The following is a 25,573-nucleotide window of genomic DNA, read 5'->3' on the forward strand; positions in this document are numbered from 1 at the left end:
GGTGTCTGAGAGCAGGGAAGCAAAGTTAGCTAGGCCTGTGTAAGTCACCCTGTTTTTCCCATGTTTCCTCCCTGTTCTAAACCCTCACTAACGTGCCAGTGGATGTAAAGAGGACTGTTGTACATTGTTATTTCAAGTTACCCAGTAAATAGCTTTACCGACCATTCCCGGTTTAGGCTATTGAATTCTACCCCATATGTGGACTCTTATTTATTCTCCGGAGAGATCGCCGCAGAGGAACAGTGGCGTCACGAGTGACAAAGAAGAACCAAGGTAATCCACTGTTGGGTTTCCTATTTAATATAGTCTGCCCACGCCCCTTGGACGTGTCCTTGGTTACCCTCCGGGTGGGAGATTGTAGAGCCACCGTGACAAGTGAACTACTCTACCCTCACTGTCTCCTAGGCTGGGGCCTGCATCTCTGATGTAGCATTTGTCTCCTGAATGCATATAATATTGGCATTTTCATGTACCACATCTCTTCATACCAAGGATCTCTTAAATGGAGAATTTAGCCCTTCTGCATTGAGCAAGAATATTTTAAGCTTCATATAAAAGACTTTAAAAAAATCACTAGTGTAAAGAACCATAGAGTTCTTTGAAATGGAAATAGCAAAGAATGGAAACAGGGGAGTTTTTAATGAACAAAACAAACCACAAGTCATACAAAGGAAGGCCTTTTGTACATCTTTTCCAGGGCATGTTGATCTGTGAAGACATAGACTCATGCGAAAGCAACAGAGAATCTAACTGTACTAGCAGGAATCACAAAACCTGCTCAATTTGAGGGTAGAAGAAAACAGAAAAGTTCAACTGACTGGAGGTAATCCTCTGATCTAGGCTGAGGTCTGTGGACATTTCAGCGGGGTGGAGAAGACCGAAATTCCTCTTGAGGTAACCCAATGACTAGTTTTGCTGGCGTGTTAGATGAGTATTCTGGAATGTGTAGGCGCCATGATGCAAGAATTTTCATTCCATCTGCTGATTTGAAGATAGTATGAGCTGCGCCATCTTTGTGTAAGATTATCTTCGTAGGGAAGCCCCACCTTCCCTCCTCAGCGTAGCTGTTATATAAAGATATATCTTTCAGTGAAAAGAGTCCGTCTCAGCCAACAGTCAGGCCCGAAACCCCAGGTTTTACATCTAAAATAAGACATGTGTACAATAATGACTTCTCAATTAATCCAGACACTACAGAAACCTTTTTTTTTGCAATGTATATATTAGTGCAATTTTGAAGAAAAAAAAAAACTATAAAATAAATTCAGCTATTATTCACACTGTGAGAAATGATTGTGAGAAATGATTGTAAGAAATGATCAAGGTACCCCTGAAGAATCTATTTTGATAGTGGAAATGTGTTGGGTCAAATAAATATATTTACAATATATTGAATCCCCGCATACACTCACTCCCGTGCTGTTGCATGGGTAGTATGCCCATAGTAATATATCAATAAATCATCATAATCATCATAAACAAATGTGATAGATGATTTGTTTGAACCAGGATAAATAACTGCAAACAGAAAGCTGTTATATATGCTTACAACTAGAGGCTATTTTGCAGCCTGATGGTTGAATAAGGGAAACACTGAGTTTTCATATTACAACATTTTAATGGGTAAACAATGAACGTTCTAGTACAGGCTAGTATGAGATACTGTCCTTGTGCATCTATTTCCTTGTCGATAAGCTGGAATACTATAGAATTATTTTTATTGCAATTACCAGTCTTCTAGATTTGGAATTCTAATCGGACAGAAAAATGTTAGAGTAATTTGGGTGCTTTACACGAAAAGACTCCTTGGAAACTACATGTGTCTCCAGAAAATATCTGGAGATAGTTATTTAGCATTTCCCCACATATATGCCTGTTTTTGAGGGCTCTTCAGCTCTTTAACCTTTAACGATACAATCTTAATGACTATAATTATAAGTAGAGAAAGTATAGTTACGTAGCATTTTGTGCAGTCAAGGTAGTATAGAGTTGACAGCATAGGAGCATCTGCCATGCGCCAAATGGATCACTGAGTGTACCTGGTATGTAACAAGAAAAGTATAGAGCAAAAAGGTAAAAAAGTGCAACAATAACATCAAGCAGATCCTCACGAAGCAGTAAGTGAAGGAAGAAATATAACAGCCCTTCCAAAGTGGCATGACTTGTTTGGTGGTACACGTTCTCGAATCTTTCCTGGTTTTAATTATCTATAATAGCACACCAGGGCACGCTGAATTAACAATATGATTGCTTGTGAGGTTTCATTATACGCCAATCTCTGGATAGTTGTTGGGGACGTTCATTAGGATCTTTAGTGGGTAAGGAAATACTCAAGTTCCATTGCTGCTGGAGGTTGATCCCATCCTCCAAAGATTTGGCAACAAAGTTAGTGTTAATTTTGGTGATCAGAAGACTTGCAGGGAATCCATATTTCTATGGAATCTTGTGATCCCTAAGTGTTGTAGTAATGGGGAGTAGTTGCCGCCTTTGAGCCAAGGTTGCTGCAGACAAGTCTGTGTATAAAGACATTGATTGGTATGGTGCAGGTAAAGGGTCTGTTTTCCTTAAGGCCTCCAGTAATTTAACTTTTATGTGAAAGAAATAGACATGGGCCAAAACATCATTCAGTATATGGTCCGCCAGATGTTTGGGGCAAAGAAGTCTATGAGCCCTAGCAATTATAAAGTCCTGTACTGGACACTCCGGCAACAATGCTTTCATGAGGCACTGCAAGTATTGCATCAGTTTGGAGGTAGATACAATTTCTGGGATCCCTCAAAATTTTGCATTGTTGTGGCACAACCTATCTTCCAAGTCAGCCAACTTAGCTATAAGTCGATCTAGTTCCAACTTCATATTATGATGTACATCAGTGAGAGAATTATGTGATGTTAGACATTCTGTCATCTTTACCTCCACATGGTTGATGTCTATGTTCTGCCTCAGTGATAGCAGAGTTGATAGGTTGAATAAGCTGAGCAAAGTTAAGGCTCATTTAGAAGGCAAACGATGCCCGACACTCATCCCCGCATACACTAACTCCCGTGCTGATGCATGGGAGCTAGTATTGCTGGCTCGCTCACAGAGCGGCCACCGGGAGAAAATGGGGAGGCTGGAGGAGATTCCTCTCCTTGCGCTCCCCCCCCCTCTCTATTCACTTAACATAGCGGCCGTTCAGTACTGAACAGCTGCTTTTTACATTGAGGGATCAGCAAACAGTTCATCGTCCATCATTTATGTAGCGTAAATGATGGACGATGAGCTGAATGATGATCGGTCAGTGTAAATAGCAGCTGTTCAGTACTGAATGGCCACTATGTTAAGTCAATGGAGAGGGGTGGAGAAGATCGAGGAGTGAAATCTCCTTCAGCCGCCATGCTGCGAGCCAGCAATACTAGCTCCCATGCAGGAGCATGAGAGTGAGTATGTGCAGGGACGAATGTCGGGCATCATTTGCCCGACATTCGTCCCGTCTAAAAAGGCCTTTAGATTGTAGAGAGATTTGCAAAGCTTTCAGCATGACTTTCATATTGATAGATGTATCAGTCACCAGGATATCCGCAAAAATGTCCGCTATGGGTGAAGGTGTAGCTGTGGCAGGTGATATATTGCTCACCTTTAGCTGGAGGGCTCTTCCAGAAAGTCCAGTTTCTACTTCTGTTTTTCCCGGGGTAACAGAAGGTGAATAGACTGCAGATGCCATGTAGATGATGAGGACGTTGCTGCTGTGAGGACTTCCACTTGGTTTCTGCAGCGCTGCCCTCCGAATCATGATGCACAGCAGCAATCGGAACAGCATGGCTTGAATGGAAAGATTCACAAGGTTTGAAGCTGTTCCTTAACTGCTGCTCTGTGGAATCTGTGCGCTCAGGTGAGTGCTCCACAGGTTATGATGAAAGACAGCTGCCCCTCGATCTTCTGGGTTCACCACTTCTACTTCTACTTCTGCAGCATCCTGGAAATATAAGCAACAGAAGAGGCCCATTTATATTCTGCTACTGTAAAGTCGCTTTTCGGGCCCCAGTGGTTCAGGAGCTCTGCAATAGGCAGCCATTCAGTCCAGCATCCCAGCCACACCCTACATTCTAGATCTTTTATACTTATATGATAAAACAAATGTATACATAAAAAAAATCATCTTACATTGTATAACAATACCAATTATGTGTACCTCAATTAACCTATCACAGAAGACCTGGGAACAAAGGTCTCCATTTTTAATCTTTGGTATGTCCTGGTAATGTGTCTCACTTTGACTGCTATGTTCATCACTTCTCATTTGCAAAAGCTGAGCATTTCAACTCCCCATGACTTCACTAGGGTAAAACTAACAAAGCGCCTGCCTAATCTTTTCACTGGTAGACAGCTATACCATAAGATGTTCCACTAAGGTCTAGGAGGTGGTTAAAGACTGGCAGGTAGAACAGTTTGGGAGGTGGTTAAAGACAGGCAGGTAGAACAGTTTGGGAGGTGGTTAAAGACAGACAGGTAGAACAGTTTGTGCTTCATGAAACACAGGAAATACATTCTAAAGACTGTTTTGTAATATCTGCCCAGGATGACTTTTTGTAGTCAAAAGAAATAAAGGTCTGAGTGCCAGGCTGTATTTTTGAACCAATATATAGAAAGACTAAAAAGACTAAATGAGAAAAACATATTATGTTTATAAATTACTTACTTTGACAAGATTTTCTACTGTGGACAGAAGTTGCACCATTTAGGCCTACTATACACAAGCAACAGTAATATCACTGCAAGAAAATTGAAGTGATATTGCATCTGTGTTCTGTGCAATATTGCTGCATTTCCCTGAAATATAAGCCCTCCCCCCGCAAATAAGCCCTAGCTACATTAAAAAAACAAACAAAACAATATATTGCCTATTAGGCGCTGTCCTCTCTGCTGCACTTCTCCTCCGGCTGTTCCGCGGCACTTATTTGTAATCTTCAGCCAGCGCTACCTCGTCAGGGGGTTACAAATCCTGCCCCCAGGAAGCGCTGGCTCTGATTTGCTCTTGAGTGCTGTGGCTCATCCAATCACCACCGCGCTCAATGAACCAATCTCAGCCATTCAATGCAATGGCTGGGATTGGTTCATCGAGCGTTGCAGTGATTGGCTGAACTGTTCTGGACCTTCTGCCATTCTGGACCCTCTTCTTCGTGCCATGCAACCACTGATCGGCCGTGGACTGTTACCTACAAATTCCAGCATGCATGGAGCTTGTTCTTTAACCAGCTTTGTTCTTTAACTAGCTCCGCCCACAGCTTACAGGTCCTACAACTTACTAGCCTCCCTCTTACTCAGGGTGCCAGAGAGAGCAGCTGTAGCAAACAGACCGGACCGCCTGGCACTCTAAACTGCACATAAGCAATAGAGCACAGTATTTCTGCTCCTGTCCTCCAAACATGCACTGCTCACAGGATGTTGAAGCTATGGACTGGGGAGGAAGCAAATGTGGTCAAGAAGTCAGACAAAGTTGAGATATTTTTCAGGCGGAAGGTCATGTGACATATATAGAACATGAAGAAAGTAGCTAGACCAGGTACAGTAAACCTATTACAGAATAACGTCTTGTGAGAATGAACATTAGATTTTAAAATGTTAGTCTGTGCCCTGAATACCCCTTTAAGAGGTGTTTTAAACGTCAGGGCCAACTGTCTATACAACTATAAGAAATCTCTTTATTTTCATATTCTATTTTTTGGGCTAGGCCTTATCATACTGTATTCAAATTAAGATCGGTAGTTCTAAATTTCCACAATGGTAAAAATTTTTGGATAGTTTGTCTACTAGAGGTCAAACATGTAAATATGATATACCCTTTGCAAGACAGTGTTTAAAATACAATAAATGCTCTGGAAACAAGTCACAGTGCCAATACACACATTACAACCCCTGAAATAATTCAATATGAAAACCATGTCTTTATATTGGCTCAGAATCTACTTCTTGTACATAGATGAACCTTCAGAATCACAGTTTTCACATCATTCTATATGGAAAGGTGGAAATTCCCATAAGGCCAAGAAATACCAGCCCGCAAATCAAGTTAATAAAACATAATCTTCACATTTCATTTTATATATACAACCTATCTGTGCTTCCAAAATACAATTGGATGTTCCCAAAAGTGCAACCATATGTATTTGATTTAGCATTTGCTCCTAAGTATTATGGGATACGCTGTAGTATTTAGAGTTCTTCATAAATATAAGAATCTGAATAAGTGAAATTAAATATTGAAGCGGTTGAAAAGTTATTTTATAAAAGTGTTTACTACAGGAAACTTATTCAAGACTTGTACATCCATTGGATACCTTTTGGGGTATTGAGGCTTTTCTTAAGTAGTGTAGGCATAAGGATGGGGTGTATGTGTGCCGTGCAAATTGCACCCAATAATCTGTAATTTAAGGTACATTTGATTCCATTCTCTGGGATTTGTTTGTAATGTCAGTGTAGGGACTCACTAGACAGTTTGGACCTTTGCAGGTTGGGATCTTGCATTTTTTGGTCAATATATCAACTAATATCTCATAATTATTATTATTTGTGCAAAAGCTGTCTGGCCTTGAGATGCTGGGTAGCCTGGAGTGTCAGCATATAGCCAGGAGCGCTATCTTTTCTCTATAGGCAGAGCACCAAGACGGTGAGTGAGGGGACTTAAAAGGCCATTCATGCTCCTCTGGGTAATATGCAAATAAGAGAGATGGAATAATACCTCCACAGTGCCACCTATTGGAAGACAGCATTTCTTCAAGCCAAAGTTAGACTCTTTATACAAGCCTTGTAACAATGACTGGGAATTGCTTTTAACTTAACATCTATACTTTTGGTTTCAATATCAGCATTTTTTATGTGGGTTATAGCATTTTTGGAGGTGTATTACCTATTGCTATGCAAATATCATCAGAATCTAGTACTTAGCTCATATTAGGAAGGAAGGGTTCCTGATGAAACTATGCTATTGTAGCGGAAACGTGTTGAACTTCGCTAGTTATTTGAGAACATTGCTAGAAGAACCTCGCTAGTTATTTGAGAATACCGCTAGCTATTTGTATCTTGTGAACCAACTAAGAGATCTTATTACGTAGGTGCTATCATCCTTTAAAGACTAACTGGATTAAGTTGCACCCTGTTGTTAGCTACACCTAATTTTTTTCCAATCAGATATTGGGTCGACATTAGTTGGTGCAATAGATTGGAATGCTGTTCCATTCATGCCAAATGAAAGGTACAAGTATTTACCTACTTTTTAAACCATTGGGTGGCGCAGAAGAAACATTGATGTCTATGCAAATGACATAGCCTTGCGCGGTCAAGTTATCGTAATACGTGACAAGTGCATTAGTCTCTTCGCGTAGGTGTCTCCTTTGTGAGCACCTTCTGCACTACTTGAGGCTTTTCCCACACCGGTTAGGTGTTTTGAAGACGGCCTTGTGTGTGTGTAAGGTTGTGAATAATTTTTAACTTACTATTTAATAAAGGTTACATTTTAAGGAAGAGACAAGAATCTGTACAGTGAAAGTACAATGCCACATCTGGTCCAAGATACTGAGCCTTGCATGCTAAGTCTGGTGCCTGACCTTGCTGTGCCAATTCTGGGGCCTGAGTCTGTTGTTCCTTGAGTCTGCCAAACCTCCAGTGCCTGAGCCCGCTGAGCCCTCTTTGTAGGGGGTGTACTGGGAGGAGACTTGCGGGAGGGGTGTTTCGATTTGAGACTGACATTTTGCCTTACTTGTCCGTGGTTAGCACAATGCTCTGGCCTCCAGTTAGTCTCTTATTGATGCCCAAAAGGTGCATATGCACACACACCCACACTGTTAAAGGGCCAGTGCACGTTCTGCACTTTTGTGTTCCTCCAATCCATGATCATCTTTGCCTATTTCCAGCACCTTTTTAGGTGTCCAAGACGGGATCCGTTCACCAGGAGTACAACACAAAGTTTGAGCTGGTTTAGCAATGTGTCCATTGAAGCTGTGTTCACACTGTTGTTGACAGTCCAGGAAAATTTGTTGGAAAGAACACCTCCTCCTTCTCCGGGAAGAAACAGGTCAGCCTGTACGCCCAATCTCTCTGTTAGGGACTTTTCACACAGGGTGGAATATTTCACAATAGCGTTGCGGAATATTTTTCCCTGAGGAATATTCAGCCCCACTATCTGGACAGGTAATATACGGATTTTAGTGCGGAATTGAAAATAGAATCCTGGTGGCAATCCTGCATCAAAATCTGCAGTTAGCAATGCAGATTTTGCTGCGGAATTCAGGGACAACATATTTTGCAACACTGTTGCAGAATATTCCATCAAGTGTTAAAGGTCCCCTATAGATGCCGCCTGACATAGAAACCCAACAGCAACATAGCATGGAGCCTGACTCGGAGTTAACCATATTATTTCTCTGTGTTTGGGCTGGTATTTGGGCAGGCAAAATCTGCATCGCTAATCACAGAGAATAGAACCCACTGATTTCAATGGGTTTGTTTTCATGAGTGAGTCTTGCGTGCATTTCGCAATGCGGAAAAAAGTAGGACCAGGGTCATTCCACATCAATTGGACCAATTTTCAAAATCGTCCCCACTCGACCGTCTCCGATTTTGCTGAAAATTTACTCAGATATATGTATATGTTTGAAACGAGGTTCTGTGAAGTTTTAGCTCCAGATCTTAAATACCTGTGGCACTGTCGCCTTTACACTGGAGGTCCCACTGAGCTCGCGGCTTCAGCTACAAGGATTTTGCAAACTTTGGCACATAGGCATTATAGAAATATACTGGCTATGATGCTGAAATTTGACATACTAGCTCAACTTTTGCTGGTGAACACAAAAAAATTAGTACCGGCTATCACAAAAGAATATATCGGCCACAATTTTGTGTCAAAGTAGCTTGAAAATCACGCCGCATGACATTTACACCAAACTTTGGCCAAGTATAGCTCAAGACCAAAAACCACTTGTAACCGGTGCTTTGCTCTGTACACCAAACAGCTACATGGCTTTGCACTGCTGCAATATCACGGTCAAAGCATATGTATTTGTGAAGATATTCACACCCACATATGATGAAAAATGTTAAATGATCAAATCTGACCTATTTTTAAGGTCAAATATCTAAAAAAGGGTACCCCTGAAATCTGTTTATTCTGATATCAGTGGAAAGAGCAAATTTTTCTCTACAAGGATCATCATTTTATTTTTTGGAGTCTTTCAGTTTAAGAAAAGAAAAATGCCACTGAACATGGCGTTTTTAAACATACGCAATGAATGATAAATGCACTATTCAAACCCTTGCGTTGGTCCATGGTGGTTATACCACTACCAATTCCCTAAGAATTGGTATTATAATCCTATTAAGAATTGTAATAATGCCAAATCTTTTGAGAATTGGCAGCCCCATCGCCTAGGGGCCACGCCCGATAGCCGTGCAAGGCCAGCCACGGGCGGTCTCTTTATCACAGGTTCCGAAGCCTGAGGGTGGGTGTCTTAGCCTAGGATCCCAAGCCTAATATTGGGTCTCTTTTGTTGGTTCCCAAGCCATAATGTTATTAGCCAATAATCTTAGCCTTACCAGGAATCAAGTGTGGCAAGAAACTTTCTGAGGAAGTGAAGAAAAAGGTGCAGGCATTTTTTGAGGATGATGAATTCAGTCGAATGTGCCCTGGTAAAAAAGACTATGTATCAGTGCGAATAGCAGGAGAAAAAAAGCAGATGCAAAAGCGACTATTACTGAGCAATATGAGGGAAATGTTTGTTGCCTATCGAAATCAGAATGGGCCTGAAATTGGATTCTCCAAGTTTTGTGAGCTTCGGCCAAAGTGGTGCGTTACCGTTGGATCCGCTGGAACACATTCTGTTTGTGTGTGTACCATTCACCAAAATGTCAAACTAATGCTTGCAGCAAGCCCAATCAATGATGACTACAAAGAGCTCATATGCAAAATGGTCTGTGGAATTGAATCCAAGGACTGTATGCTTGGCCGTTGTGAAAAATGCCCAGGTCCTGAAGGATTAAAAGAATTTCTAGTCAATGTGTTTGTCAACAGTGACCCTGATGATATTATTGAGTTCAAACAATGGATTCACACTGATCGAGACATGCTTGATACAAGACAATTGACTATAGAAGATTTCATTGAAGAATTGGTTTCAAAAATTTCTAACCTTTGCAGCCATCACTACATTGCCAAGCATCAAAGTTGCTATCTGAAATCATTGAAGGAAAATCTGAGACCTGGAGAGCTTGTGATCCTTATGGACTTTGCTGAAAATTACTCATTCATTGTTCAAGATGCCGTTCAAGGTTTCCACTGGGAAAATAGTCAAGCTACAGTACACCCATTTGTCATTTACTTCAAGGAGTTAAATGATGAAGCTGCGCAGAACATCAGCTTGTGCATAATCAGTGATTGCTCACGACATGACACAGTTGCAGTCCACACTTTCTTAACAGTAATTGTGGAGTATCTCAAGACTCTCATCTATGGAATTCGTCATATCCACTACTTCAGCGATGGATCTGCAGCCCAGTACAAAAATTTCAAAAATTTTCTCAACTTGTGCCACCATAATGCTGATTTCAATATCAGTGCTGAATGGAATTTTTTTGGTACCAGTCATGGAAAGTCGCCCTGTGATGGGATTGGAGGGACAGCAAAGAGGTTGGCAGCTCGTGCCAGTCTTCAACGCCCAACTGAAAACCAAATACTGACCCCGGTGGATTTATTCAACTTTTGCAATGAGCAACTGCATGGAATCAAGTTTTTGTTTGTTCCAAAAGAAAAAATTGATGAAATACGGGTAGTTCAAGAAGAACGGTTCAAAGATGGACATACAATTGCTGGAACACGAGAAAATCACCAGTTTGTGCCAATTGATGACAAAAAGATTCGCATTTCAAGGGTGTCAAATGACACATCATCTTTCATTGCCCATGTAGATCGATCTGTCAGATCAGAAATGCCTTTTGTGCCAATTGCAAACCTCCAGCCAGGGCAATACATTGCCTGCATTTACGATAACAACTGGTGGATTGGAAATATTTCTGAAATTTCAGTCGACGACCATGATGCATTAATAAATTTCATGCATCCTCATGGACCAGCTAGCTTCTTTCACTGGCCTGTGAGAAATGATACCTGCTGGATTCCTGAGCAGTCAATCATTGCAATACTGCCAGCACCAGCTGCAACAGCAATGGGACGACAATACAGCTTCTTGGAGCCAATTATGTTGCAAATTCAGCAACAGTTCCAGACCACTTAGACTGAACATTATGGCTTGGGAACCAACAAAAGAGACCCAATATTAGGCTTGGGATCCTAGGCTAAGACACCCACCCTCAGGCTTCGGAACCTGTGATAAAGAGACCGCCCGTGGCTGGCCTTGCACGGCTATCGGGCGTGGCCCCTAGGCGATGGGGCTGCCAATTCTCAAAAGATTTGGCATTATTACAATTCTTAATAGGATTATAATACCAATTCTTAGGGAATTGGTAGTGGTATAACCACCATGGACCAACGCAAGGGTTTGAATAGTGCATTTATCATTCATTGCGTATGTTTAAAAACGCCATGTTCAGTGGCATTTTTCTTTTCTTAAACTGAAAGACTCCAAAAAATAAAATGATGATCCTTGTAGAGAAAAATTTGCTCTTTCCACTGATATCAGAATAAACAGATTTCAGGGGTACCCTTTTTTAGATATTTGACCTTAAAAATAGGTCAGATTTGATCATTTAACATTTTTCATCATATGTGGGTGTGAATATCTTCACAAATACATATGCTTTGACCGTGATATTGCAGCAGTGCAAAGCCATATAGCTGTTTGGTGTACTGGTCAAAGCACAAATTACCAATGGTTTTTGGTTTTGAGATATATTTAACCAAAGTATGGCTTAAGTTTGCAAAATCCTCGTAGCTGAAGCCGCGCGCTCATTGGGACCTCCAGTGAAAGGGCAACAGTGTCCCAGGTATTTGATATCTGGCCCTAGAACTTTACAGAACCTCGTTTCAAACATACATGTACATCCTTATAAATTTTCAGCAAAATCGGAGATGGCCGAGTGGGGACCACTGGTCCACTTGGCATGGAATGACCCACCAGCACTATTTTTCTGAGTTTTGTGCAGCAAAAGCCCCTATAGAAGTCTATGGGAGGTGCGCAAATATGCAGGATAAGTGTGAGTCACTGCAGAAAACGCAGGGAAAAGAACACATTTGGACCTCGTAGCCTTTTAATTCACGGAAAGAGTGTGTTGTGCGAGTGTGTGAACTGGCCTTGTGTGCAACTAGTACAGTACTGCGCACAGACATGAACCTCAAATCAACCTCAAAAACCTTGTTCACGCGCATTGCAATGCAGCAGGTGTTTTTGCGCCAACGGTCATCAGAATAAGCTGTTAACCCTTTGCAATCCAATTTTGGATTCAAGGTTTCCTAGGGAGCTCTCTCTTTCTGCCATTATACAATGGCGCCATCTGCTGGCTAGAGCCAGTACTGCAGTATGGGACATACTGGAGAGGTCCCCGACAACAGAGCGCCCAGTAATATACAGTAAGAATACCCTGCCGGACGTCTTTCTACATTGAAGCTGTACAGCCTTCAATCAGAATGTCTTCAGACGTCAGACAGTGGATTGGAAAGGGTTAAAGACTGAAATCTAATGAATGAAACTAAAATTACATTTCTTAAAACATTCCCTTTAAGAATTGGTAAACAAACCAACCAAACAACAGATCTTCCATGAGGAATGAACAATCCCATATTGCCAAGGAACTCTAGCATATACTGTATATGGTACAGACAGGCCTAATTAGCAGCGCTGTGTTTCTTGCTATTGATATATTATATACTTTGTGGCATTATACTTGTAGACAGCTTATCTAACAATCCACATAACTCCCTGTTTACTTCTGGGGACAACACAGCCAGAATACCATATGAAGAACTCATTTCAGCAACTACTTGTGACATGTATCTGCTCTTTCCAGCATGTTGTGCTGCTTCCAGCTGCTTTGTGTTTGATAGACTATTGAAGTAACTTAATATTTTATGGGCTTCATAAAATATGAGAGTCATTTTTGAACTGAAAATGAAGGCAGAACTTTTGAAATTGCTACTTGCATTCTTTCCTTCACTTGGTATGAGTCCTTAACTAAGCCGGATGTATTGTATATGCTGCGGTATGTACTGTCTGCTTAGGATAGGTTCACATAGCATATATTGGTGCACATTACATACAAAATACGGGTCAAAATGTGTTTAAAATAAGCACCCCATTGATTTGTAATGGGAAACCCTGTCCCTGCCTTGACAACGCGTTTTTTCCACTTTTACTTTTTTTTTCCATTTTTCATGTTGGGTTTTGTCTTAGAAATCAAGGGGGACTTCAAAACATGCATCAAATATGTGTCAAATACAAAATAGTGTGCCTAAAAACAGTCTTTGTGTGGTTTAGGGCGGCCCCACACTGGCGTGCTTGCTCGCAAACTAATTTTGGTACGTGAATACCGTGGGGCAAAATATGCTGTTGCCTTGCGGTTTCAATGGCATCGTTCAGACAAACATGTTTTCTTCATGCAAAATATTAGTCGGTGAAAAGATAGGACCTGCTCTATATATCTCGGATGTATCTTTTATACGGTGCGTGAAAGGATAGGTCTTGACCTTTATTTGGCTGTGCTATGCAGCAAGCTCCCATAGACTTCTATGGCAGCTGTAAAAAAAGGAAGGGCAATGTAAGGACTGGTGGTTCGCGGGTCCACTGTGCCCGCACCGCCTGTCCTGTCACACGTCCGTCTGCTGTGCGGCGCAGGGGGGCCCCGGTCCTCGTCACCTTCCCTGGCTGCCGAGCTCCTCCTTGCCGCCGGGTTGCTAGGGACGCGGTGGGTGTTGCCCCGCGTCGCGTCCTCGGTATTTTGGCAACCAAGCATGTGTCTCCTTCCCTGCCTCCTGCAGGGTGGGTTCCCCAGTGCTGCTGGGTGCACTCAGCTGCTGTCAGGCTCCCCGCCCCAATCAGCTGCTGGGCGGGAGCTCTGACAGCATTTAAACCTGCTTGTGTCTGCAGACCAGTGCCAGTGTTAGTTTGATCTTCCTGCTACACCAGCGTACTTCATGTTTTGACTCCTGATATTGACTGTCTGCTTTTGACCTGATGTTGCCTTTGCCTGACCCCCTTGTACCACGTACCCTCTCATTGCCGACCCGGATTGTTTGATTCTCCTTGCTGTTGTTTGTTCCAGTGTCTGTCCGTTTGTTAGTCCCAGTGATCCCCTTCCTTAGTGAGTGTAGGGACCATCGCCCAGTTGTCGCCCAGGGGGGAAAGTAGGTAGGGACAGGGGTTGCGGGTATTTTCAGGGACTTCCTGTTTCCCGGACCCCGAGTCCTGACAGGCGGAAGTTACCCTGCGTACAATGCTGGGAGAGGAACACAGCTCGCCCGAATTAGGCATTTAATTGCCGTTTCAAGCATTTCTTCTGGTTCTTGCTTGCGATCGGTTCAGTGTGTTTTTTAATCTACGTGCTGCAGGGCCCAGTGTGAATGTCTTTAAATTACGATTGAGAGTCGAGTTTGGTAGAAATTCATTCATGCGTTAATACTTTCTGTATGGGCGAACGTATTTACGCATATGTTTGCGTGAATAAGCCCTTACAATGAGTACGTTTAGACACAATGCATTTTTTCTCACACGACCGGAAGTCACATGAAAAATACGAAGCTGTGAATGAACCCATTGAAAACAATAGGCTAGATTCACTGTGTATTAAAAAATACGTGAGTAATACGCTGCACATATACGCTCGTAAAAAAGAGCCCTTAGGGCTCCTTCACAGGGGCGTATGCGTATACGTGTTTGCCAAATATACGCAACGTATATTCAAATGAATTTTTAACAAACTTGACTTTCGATCGTAATTGGTGTCTTTAAAATCATGCACACTGCGCGCTGCAGCGCGGATTTAAAAAAACATGCTGAAGCAATGTCAAGCAACGATCGGAATAAACCCTCAGAATGGCAATAAAATGGCTAATTAGGGCGATCCGTCTTCTTTGTAGCGCTCTTTTACCGGGATTTTTAGGGTGGAGGGGCTTGAAATACCCTGAAAATAAGCCCTAGTTGCATCACCTAAGACACTGCATGTCTCATCTTCAGCCCAGGTCTTTAGTCTTCTGCCAGCCCTTCCTGGATTGAAGGTTTAAAATCCCTGAGTCCAGGAAGCACTAGCTGTGATTGGTTTTTAAGAGGCTGCAGCTCAACCAATCAGAGCCATCGCTTGATGAACCAATCACAGCGAGCTGAAGAGGAGTCGCGCTAAAGCCTGACTGCAATTGGTTTCCGCTTGTATGCATGAAGAATGATTTTCCCATTGCATGCTATGGAGGGTTATTGCTGCGGAACCTGGAGGCGGTTGCTCGACTCGTATACCGCAACAAAAATCTGTCCGTTTGCATGAGGCCTTAGTCACATATTAGCTAAGTAGACTAGAATTAGAGCCAGGAGAGAGAAAGCTGGATAGAGCAACTATGTGACATTTTTAACCCTCCTTTTGCTGGAAAATCCTTGAACATTTGCACAACTTTCACGCAGTTTGCCAGCAGGGGATTTTTTTTTTTCAGAGTTGGACGGAAATAATAAAAAATTGCCAGTGTTTGTCTTCTGTAAACATTAGCAGGGAGGTATCAGTCGGTAATCCCAGTTAATAGATTTACACATAACAATACAGCATTGATAACAAACATTCAACAGGACTGTGCGGACTACAGCTGCAGGATGTCAACGTTTGTGTGGCTCGCAAGGGCTGGAAAAAGTCTTTCGGAGTTTTTCGGTTTGATAGGCTCTGCCATCTTTTACGCAGCTGTAATTCTGACAAGAGAAGCCAACTTAAAAACTGCAGTAATCCTCGGCCCCAGACACCTCCAACGCCTGCTGTTGTGGACTTTTTTATTTTTTTTATTTTTCCGAAAGCTTTTCAGCTGTGTGGCTGAGAAAGTCTTTATGTAACAAAAAAAAAGTTACACTGGAAAAGAAGAGGAAAGAAAAAAAACACACCCATCTGTCTGATTGCATAAACGGGATTCTTTCTCTCGCTGTAAAATTTATAGCAAGGGGAAAATAATGTTCCTTCTCTTCCCAGTTTGTTTACCTAAAACTTTTGTGAACTTTTTTTAAACAATGACATAAAGGAGCTGATTTCCTGCCTGTCTTGTCTTTTACCACAACATAGCAAACATAGTCTGGAGGAAGCTCAGGAATCAATGAAGTGAATGTTAGCATTGCGCAACAATTTCAAATTTTCCCAAGACTTATATTTTGGGAGGAGACCGTTTTATGAATGGATGTGAGGCTGACACATGAAACGCGTGGGATCTGTCTGAGTACTTTGTCTGGGTCAGCTGTGACATCTGGCTCTTATGAATCTAGCATATTGTGACTCATTAGAGCACAAATAGTAATCCTAAACAGGATCTTCTTATGATTTCGACTTATCCAAAATAATGGGAAGCCCCTGTGAACTACTGCTGCCCTGTAAAAACTTTTGGCCCTAACTACACAAACAGGACCTACTTGTGTCATCAGACGATACTGGCAACTACTGTGTCACTGCCAGCTAACCCTACGGTGACTAGTAGAAGCAATCTGTATGTCTGACAGTAGTTTGCAAACTCATTTGACTGCAAGAATCTGATGTTGTCTAAGAATGACGGCTCCAGCAATCCCCTAGCACTGGTTAATAGCTATTTTCATTGCATCTTTAGATCAGCGTGTGGGCAGGATGAGCAACTAGCTACTGACTTATATCAGTTGTGACAGCTTCCCTGCATGAGGCAGCTTTGTGGGGAAGCCTTGATCTTAGAGGTCAGATGAATCCCTCAAACGTCACAAGTCAAACTGATGAAAGAGTAGAAAGAGGATCCCCAGATGACTGACAAATGTGTGTTAGCTGAAAAGAATAAAGACATAGAAATCAGTGTCAGACATTCATTCCTCTATGAAACACGCTATGACATCAGAATTCAGAGTCTTGCCTTTAGAAGCTGGACTTGCACCATGAAAGGAAAGCATACATTTGACAATTATGCTGGAAATGTAGTGAATATTCTATATATTGTGCTTATTTAAAGTGACCCTGCCTTCAGCTATAAGCACCATAAACTAAGACCGGGCTCACACAACCGGGTCAGATTCTGCGTGCGGATATCCGCAGTAGATGACTTGTGAATGATTCTGGAAATGAATGGTGTATGGCCGACTAAGCGAGCATATTCCGCACGGCTGTACGCATATGGTTAGCATATCGTCTGCACGGAAGAAAGATCACAAGCAGAGAATGACATTAGAAAGTAGCTCAACATTGCCCAGGTGACTCTGTCTTACTATACGCCCCATCTCTCCCCCCATCTCTCTTTATCTCTCTCTCCCACTCACTCTCTGTCTTCCAAATTCCAGATTTTTTATCTGGTCTTCTAGCAAATTGCGTGCGAATCTGCACCCATACACAATGTTAATTGCGAATGCATTGCAGATCGCATGCATCCATAGATATCAATGGAGCTCATACATGCAGAATCCGCGGTAAAATAGTTCATGCTGTGATATTTCTTCTGCTCGTGGTATCTGCAATTCCTGTCCACAAGTGTGCGCAAAACTTTGAAAGTCCATGCCTTTCAATGCCCACCTATTACTGCATATCATCCACCGAACGGTATTCACAGAATCCGCAATTCAAATCTGTTCGTATAAGACGAGCCTAATTATGGTGCTTACACGGGCTTATTCACAAAGAAGGAGCAGATTTAGGGATTTAATTAGAAACAAACTACAAAACACAAGTACACAATTCACACATCACTGAGAAAAGGTTCAGCGTTTTTCATGAACCACCGCTAGCAGTGCCTTGAGGGCAGACTGTGCTCCTTGTGGAAACATGAGAGCTGGAGCTCCGTATTTGCATATTGACAATTTTTTCCTTTAGAGGGAAGTAGGAGAAGGAAACATGGCAGAAGCTGTAGAAGGAGGGCAGCAGCGCCACCAACTGTAGCACCTTGAGGATAGAATGTGCTGCTTGAGGAAGCATGAGAGCTCCATATTTCCATATTGATATATTTTTGATGTGGGGGACAGAATTATGGGATGAAACATGGTGGAAGCAGCGGGAGCACCACCAGGAGCACCACCACCACCAGGAAGAGCACCTTGAAGGCACAGTGTGGTCTTTGTTATAACTCTATGCTCAGTCATATGTGAGTAAAAATTGCCAATGTGTCAACTAATCAGTGGAATCTGGCATGGAGGTGCAGAAGTCCAGTGAAATCCATGCCTGGCTCATCTTTATAAACATCAGGCGATCCACATTATCCACGTTGTATGTGTACAGGCTGATGCATCTGTCAGTTATCACAACCCCAGATGTGCTGAACACTCTTTCTGATAGCACACTGGTAGCGGGGCAGGAAAACACCTGTCAAGCATGTTTTGCAAACTCCAAACATTCTTCCAACTTAGACACCCAAAAGTCAAAGAGGCCAACACCATGCCTGAGAACACCCACATGGAAGCTGACATACCCTTGGACCATCATAGATAAGTGCTGTCTGTAACTGTCAGTGCAACCCTGTGCTGTTGCAGCAGGCTGTGATGGGCTGAAAAAACTACGCAACTTCTGTTAGACCTCACCTGGTGGTGCTGCTACCGTGGCTTACTGCTTGTCCGCTATGAGCTGCACAGCTGCAATCTATTGTGCATGCATCCCCGTGGCCATGGGGAAATGCTCTGCTCAAGGTGCTTAATAATTTGCCCTGATAGTGCTGTATTTTAAGGTCCCTTTACACTGCCAGAATGTTTTGACTTTGTAGAAGGCATCCGTATCCACTAGTCTGAAGGGCAGCATTTCCATTGCAGATAACTTGTGTTCAGGCTCTGCTCATGGATGGTTGGGGTGTTTTGTGTTTTTTTACATTCCCATAGTTGGGGGATGGAGGGCTGCCTGCTGATCTGGGACCTGCTGGAATATAGGGTAGATCTCAATGTTGTAAAGGTGGTGGTGGTGGTGGCTCAACTTCTTCTTTCCATTTTCCATTCCTGGCTCTGAAGCTTGCAGACTGGTCTTCAATTGTGGAGGAGAAGCCTGAAGTAGACGTGCTACTGCCCCTACACAAAACTGCTTCGCTGTGCTCAAAAGCTATTGCCCGCAACGTCTGCCTCTTCCTCCTCCCCCTGTGAGCTGCTATGATTACTCTTCCTGCCTCTCCATGAAAGATCAAGTACCTCATCCTCTTCCACACCCTCTTCCTCGTCCTTCAACACCTGAGTGGACTCTATGTTACAGTGCGTACCGGGAGCTAGCACTTCCTTTTCCGCATCCTTAGAGTACATATTGCTTGTGGATGACTGACTGCGAGCACTGACTCCCCATCTTCCTCTTTGGAGGAAACAAATGGTTAGGCATCGGTGCATTCAATATCTTGGTCTTCTCCCTCTGGTTGTTTGGACTGCTCTGTTGACATCCATGACACTGAATGATCAAGCTGATCCTCAGATTTGAGAGAACATTATGTATAGGGTAGTATTTGGTGAGATGGTGTTATTTGACGGGTGTTGACACCTACCGGTTGTGGTAAGAAGTATGATCAATACCACAGATAACACGTATGACTTCTATTTTCATATTATACACCACATTTTCTCTAACTTTGTTATACTGCAAATATAGCTGAGTGTTGCCAATCAGTTTTACATGACCCTTGTATAAAAAAGTTAAATAATTTTGATAACATGTAGAAGTATATGTACTTTGCAGGAGATACATTAGAAATGTGGATATGGATCTCTAGAGGAGGCTTTTGTTTCCTCGTAGACTTGAACAATGACAGACCTTCATAAGTATATGAACAGCAAATATATAAGCATAAGAGGATAGCTATAACAGTAAGACGATAGTTTGATGTAAGATTGCAAACATAGTGTGAGTCCACAAGAGGAAAAATACTGGAGGGGATGTACATCTCGCTCGGTTTGCCAAGATGGCTGAAAGAAAGGCTCTAAGAAAGTTGGGCTTCCTCAGTAAACCTAGTTTTCTGGAACTTTTTATAGTTTCTGTTTTGAGACTTGGTTTATAGTATGTGGAATGACAGGTAGGATTGGAAGTGGGTCCTGCTATTCCCTCCTTCTCCATTACAGGTCTTTGGTAAGACATTTATTTAGCCCAGGTGAAGGTGCTGGGCTCATTACTGGCATTGAATCCAGTCCAGAGTCAAGGCCAGAGCAGAGCGTGAAATAGCCATTATGACAAGTGTAAACTGTGCAACACTCTGCTGTTAATGTGTGTTTGGGTGAGGTAACCTGCTATTATGTTTAGTTAGCACATAGGAATCTATTTTCTCTATTAGTGCATGTGATATATGCTAAAAGTACATTAATAAAGTCATGTTTAGACTTTGCACTTGGACTGTTTTTAACATTGTCATTGCCAACCACATGTCCCATACATAAGTTCCTGACTGTAGCTAAACATAAGTCCATAACATTTAATATATTAGTTCTAAACAAAGTTGGCTGATGGAAAAGTGCAATAGTAATATATGTAAGGCCGAAAAAAGACATATGTCCATCCAGTTCAGCCTTTCACTCCCCTTCCCCCAATATAAATCCAGAGGAAGGCAACTATATCATATATGTAAGCCATGGACACTCGAAGTGCCCATCTGTAAGCTTTAGGCAGAAGTGGACACACAGGTGGCACTAAAAAAATTGTACTCCATAAATCATAGAGGGTAAGGAACCTAATCCCAGTAGCAAACAGATCTATGTTGTAATTGTGAAAATCTCCATGCAGGGAGGCAGCATATAAGGCAACAGAGCAGCTACACTTCAAATATAAAAATGATTGATAACATTTCAATAAGTAGGCATGCACTTAGATATATAAGCCCAAATTCTAGAATTATTGCAGTTTTTTTCTGTTAAATAATTTGGGCAAGGAGTGAACAGTAAAGTATATCCTTATGTATGTATTACCAGATCAGAAAGAAGAAAAAAATCCTTTTGTTTGTGCTTCAGGTGGCGTTTTGGCGTAGTAAATGCCTTTGTCAAGCATAAGTTAATGATACAAACATCGCTTTAAATAGTCTTACAGACCTACCATAAGTTGATACGTGGGGGGACCTTCGACTGAATCCAACCAGCGTGGAGCGCCATTAGGGCGCTTGATTATGACTTGTAACTTCCGCTGTCGTCATCTTCGGGCATGTGGGGCGCACGTAGTGCTCCATAGCCCCTGTCACGTGGCAGCGTAGTGACATGCCGATCATTCAGCTAATAGTTCATATGTGGAACGCACATTGTGCTCCACTCTACGTAGTCACGTGTCGATAAAGGCGTTTATTACGCCGAAACGCGTTGCATGGTACTTTTTTAGGTCTTGTTTCCTTGTTAAGGAGGTATATTGCCTCCATACTTTTTGTGCAATAAATTTCTATTTCTGGTTTAAGCTGGAAAGTATTTTATTCTTTTGGAGACTGAGGTTATTCCACCTGAAGCACAGACAAAAGGATTTTTTTCTTCTTTCTGTATTGTTTCTTCACCCGTTTTTTTTTGCCAAAAACCGGGTATCCTCGGACTGCAGCTCTCCAGGATTTTGGCTATTAGAAAGACATCTAAAGATATTATTTAAGGCCCACTTGGATCCTTGGTGCGAACGGGAGATCTATTAGGTATCCCGCTGAGCACCGGGTAAGTTGAACTTCGCGATAATTCTTTGATTTCTTTGATTCTTAAATTGTGTGCGAGGCGCTCTCCCTGATATTTATTACCAGATCAGAAAAGCCATAACATCTGCAGTTCATGTGGACTTTATTTCAACAGATCTTGGTGAGTGGCAAAAGATGGAGAAACTACACTTTTAAGTAATAAACATAGGTGAATATTATGCTTAAAAGCACATCAAGAGTATTGTATGGTCAGAAATAGAAAGTGGTAAGCTTTAGACACAGAATGTATGTAGTAAAAGTAATCTGAATGCTCTGGTTGCTGAACCCATTTTTTGAGCGTTAATTGACAGGTCTTCACACCGCCAGTCCAAGGTAGCCTTTAATGTGGCTCTAAATCCAATCCACCACCAAATCTCTGGAAGGCATCCTGGTGCATAGGGAGAGCATCATGGGAGATTCCCAGGTTAATATACCAGAAGAACTGGACCCATTTATTACAGTACCAAAGACTACGGTGTCTATCGGGGGAAGATTTCACTGAACTGACAGTTAGACACGGATTATTTTTTTTAGATATAGTATCCTTTGAATATATTTTCAACTTGTAGTTACCATAGATAAAAAATCCTGTATGCCTCCTCCTCCGATGGCCTGGCTCTTGCAATTCCATTTTATTAGACTTCTTTCATGTGATGATAATTATCTGTTCAGTTACATCCGACCCTCGGTCACTCTAAGGATCAATGTTCTCCACACATTTCTGTCTTTTACCACTTCTTTCAATTCTGCGATTGCCATATTGGTGGTGGGCTTCATTGTATCTAGCCATCTTGTTCTTTGTCGTTCTGATCTACTTTTTCCACTGACTTTGCCGAGCATCAGTACTGTTTCCAGTGAGTTAGCGCACACCACATGTCTAGAGATGAGCGAGCAACAAAATGCTCGGGTGCTCGTTACTCGGGACGAAATTTTCGCGATGCTCGAGGGTTCGTTTCGAGCATTTTTGTATATCGCCAATGCTCGCTAAGGTTTCCATTTGTGAAAATCTGGGCAATTCAAGAAAGTGATGGGAACGACACAGAAATGGATAGGGCAGGCGAGGGGCTACATGTTGGGCTGCATCTCAAGTTCCCAGGTCCCACTATTAAGCCACAATAGCGGCAAGAGTGCCCCCCCCCAACAATTTTTACTTCTGAAAAGCCCTCATTAGCAAGGCATAACTTAGCTAAGCACCACACTACCTCCAACAAAGCACAATCACTGCCTGCATGACACTCTGCTGCCACTTCTCCTGGGTTACATGCTGCCCAACCCCCCCCCCCCCTGCATGACCCAGTGTCCACAGCGCACACCAAATTGTCCCTGCGCAGCCTTCAGCTGCCCTCATGCCACACCACCCTCATGTCTATTTATAAGTGCGTCTGCCATGAGGAGGAACCGCAGGCACACACTGCAGAGGGTTGGCATGCCTAGGCAGCGACCCTCTTTAAAAGGGGCAGGGCGATAGCCCACAATGCTGTACAGAAGCAATGAGAAATACAATCCTGCGCCACCTCCATCTGGAGCTGCACACGTGGGCATAGCAATGGGGAACCTATGTGCCACACACTATTCATTCTGTCAAGGTGTCTGCATGTCTCAGTCAGACCGCGTTTTTTTATAAATAGTCACAGGCAGGTACAACTCCGCAATGGGAATTCCGTGTGCACCCACAGCATGGGTGGCTCCCTGGAACCCACCGGCTGTACATAAATGTATCCCATTGCAGTGCCCTGGACAGCAGAGCTAACGTCAGATTAAATGCAGGTGGCCTTCGGCCCACACTGCATGCCAGAGGTCAGACTGGGGTTCTTTATAAGTAGACACATGCAGTTACAACTCCGTGTGGACCGACAGCATGGGTGGGTGCCAGGAAGCCACCGGCGGTACATAAATATATCCCATTGCATTGCCCATCACAGCTGAGGTAATGTCAAGTTAAATGCAGGTGGGCTTCGGCCCACACTGCATGCCCCAGTCAGACTGGGGTTCTTTAGAAGTGGACACATGCAGTTACAACTCCGTGTGGACCGACAGCATGGGTGGGTGCCAGGAAGCCACCGGCGGTACATAAATATATCCCATTGCATTGTCCATCACAGCTGAGGTAATGTCATGTTAAATGCAGGTGGGCTTCGGCCCACACTGCATGCCCCAGTCAGACTGGGATTCTTTAGAAGTGGACACATGCAGTTACAACTCCGTGTGGACCGACAGCATGGGTGGGTGCCAGGAAGCCACCGGTGGTACATAAATATATCCCATTGCATTGCCCATCACAGCTGAGGTAATGTCATGTTAAATGCAGGTGGGCTTCGGCCCACACTGCATGCCCCAGTCAGACTGGGGTTCTTTAGAAGTGGACAGATGCAGTTACAACTCCGTGTGGACCGACAGCATGGGTGGGTGCCAGGAAGCCACCGGTGGTACATAAATATATCCCATTGCAGTGCCCAGCACAGCTGATGTAACGTCAGCTTTAATGCAGGTGGGCAAAAAATTAATTGGATTACACTGTAGGCGAGGGCCCAAAAAATTGGTGTACCAACAGTACTAATGTACCTCAGAAAAATTGCCCATGCCCAACCAAGAGGGCAGGTGAAACCCATTAATCGCTTTGGTTAATGTGGCTTAATTTGTAACTAGGCCTGGAGGCAGCCCAGTTAAAATAAAAACGTGTCTTTCTCCTAATCCCGCAGCAGTCGGCTGCGATACACCTGGATCAGGAGCTCGGCCTGTGCCCACACCCTGACTTGGGCCTCTGCGTCCTCGCCCGCGTCCACGTCCTCTTGGCCTACCCCTACCCCTTAGTATGGTGTATTACCAGTAGTGCAGAAACAGAACGCTGTAATTAAATGTGCCGCTTATTGGCCTGTGGTTGGAGGCTGACTTCGCTTACGGAACGCACAGCAGAGCCAGGAAAGAATTTTGCGCAAGCCTGCTGTAACACTTAGCTGGCTGCGTATTAATTAGGACTACTACCCCCAGCAGAGACGCAGTACACTCTGGACGGTCACAGACAGCCCAAATAGATTTTTTTGTCCCAAATTTTTTTGGAAAAGCCCACTGCCTATTTAGACAGTATATGTCTTTCACCTTTTTCACTGTCCCTGCCTCAGCACTATTGGCCCTATACTATGTAAAATTACTGCAGACTGTTTCCCTCTGGACAGGATGACAGCGGTGATGTAACGGGCAACGCAGAGCCAGGAAAGAATTTTGCGCAAGCCTGCTGTAACACTTAGCTGGCTGCATATTAATTAGGACTACTACCCCCAGCAGAGACGCAGTACACTCAGGACGGTCACAGGCAGCCCAAATAGATTTTTTTGTCCCAAATTTTGGTTGGAAAAGCCCACTGCCTATATAGACAGTATATGTCTTTCACCTTTTTCACTGTCCCTGCCTCAGCACTACTGGCCCTATACTATGTAAAATTACTGCAGACTGTTTCCCTCTGGACAGGATGACAGCGGTGATGTAACGGGCAACGCAGAGCCAGGAAAGAATTTTGTGCAAGCCTGCTGTAACACTTAGCTGGCTGCGTATTAATTAGGACTACTACCCCCAGCAGAGACGCAGTACACTCAGGACGGTCACAGGCAGCCCAAATAGATTTTTTTGTCCCAAATTTTTTTGGAAAAGCCCACTGCCTATATAGACAGTATATGTCTTTCACCTTTTTCACTGTCCCTACCTCAGCACTACTGGCCCTATACTATGTAAAATTACTGCAGACTGAGGACGCAATGCTCTGCACGCCCGATATACAAAAAAAAAAGGTGCAACACTGCAAAAAGCAGCCTCAACAGTACTGCACACGGTTAG

The sequence above is a fragment of the Eleutherodactylus coqui genome, chromosome 12 (assembly GCF_035609145.1).
Source record: "Eleutherodactylus coqui strain aEleCoq1 chromosome 12, aEleCoq1.hap1, whole genome shotgun sequence".
Lineage (NCBI taxonomy): Eukaryota > Metazoa > Chordata > Amphibia > Anura > Eleutherodactylidae > Eleutherodactylus > Eleutherodactylus coqui.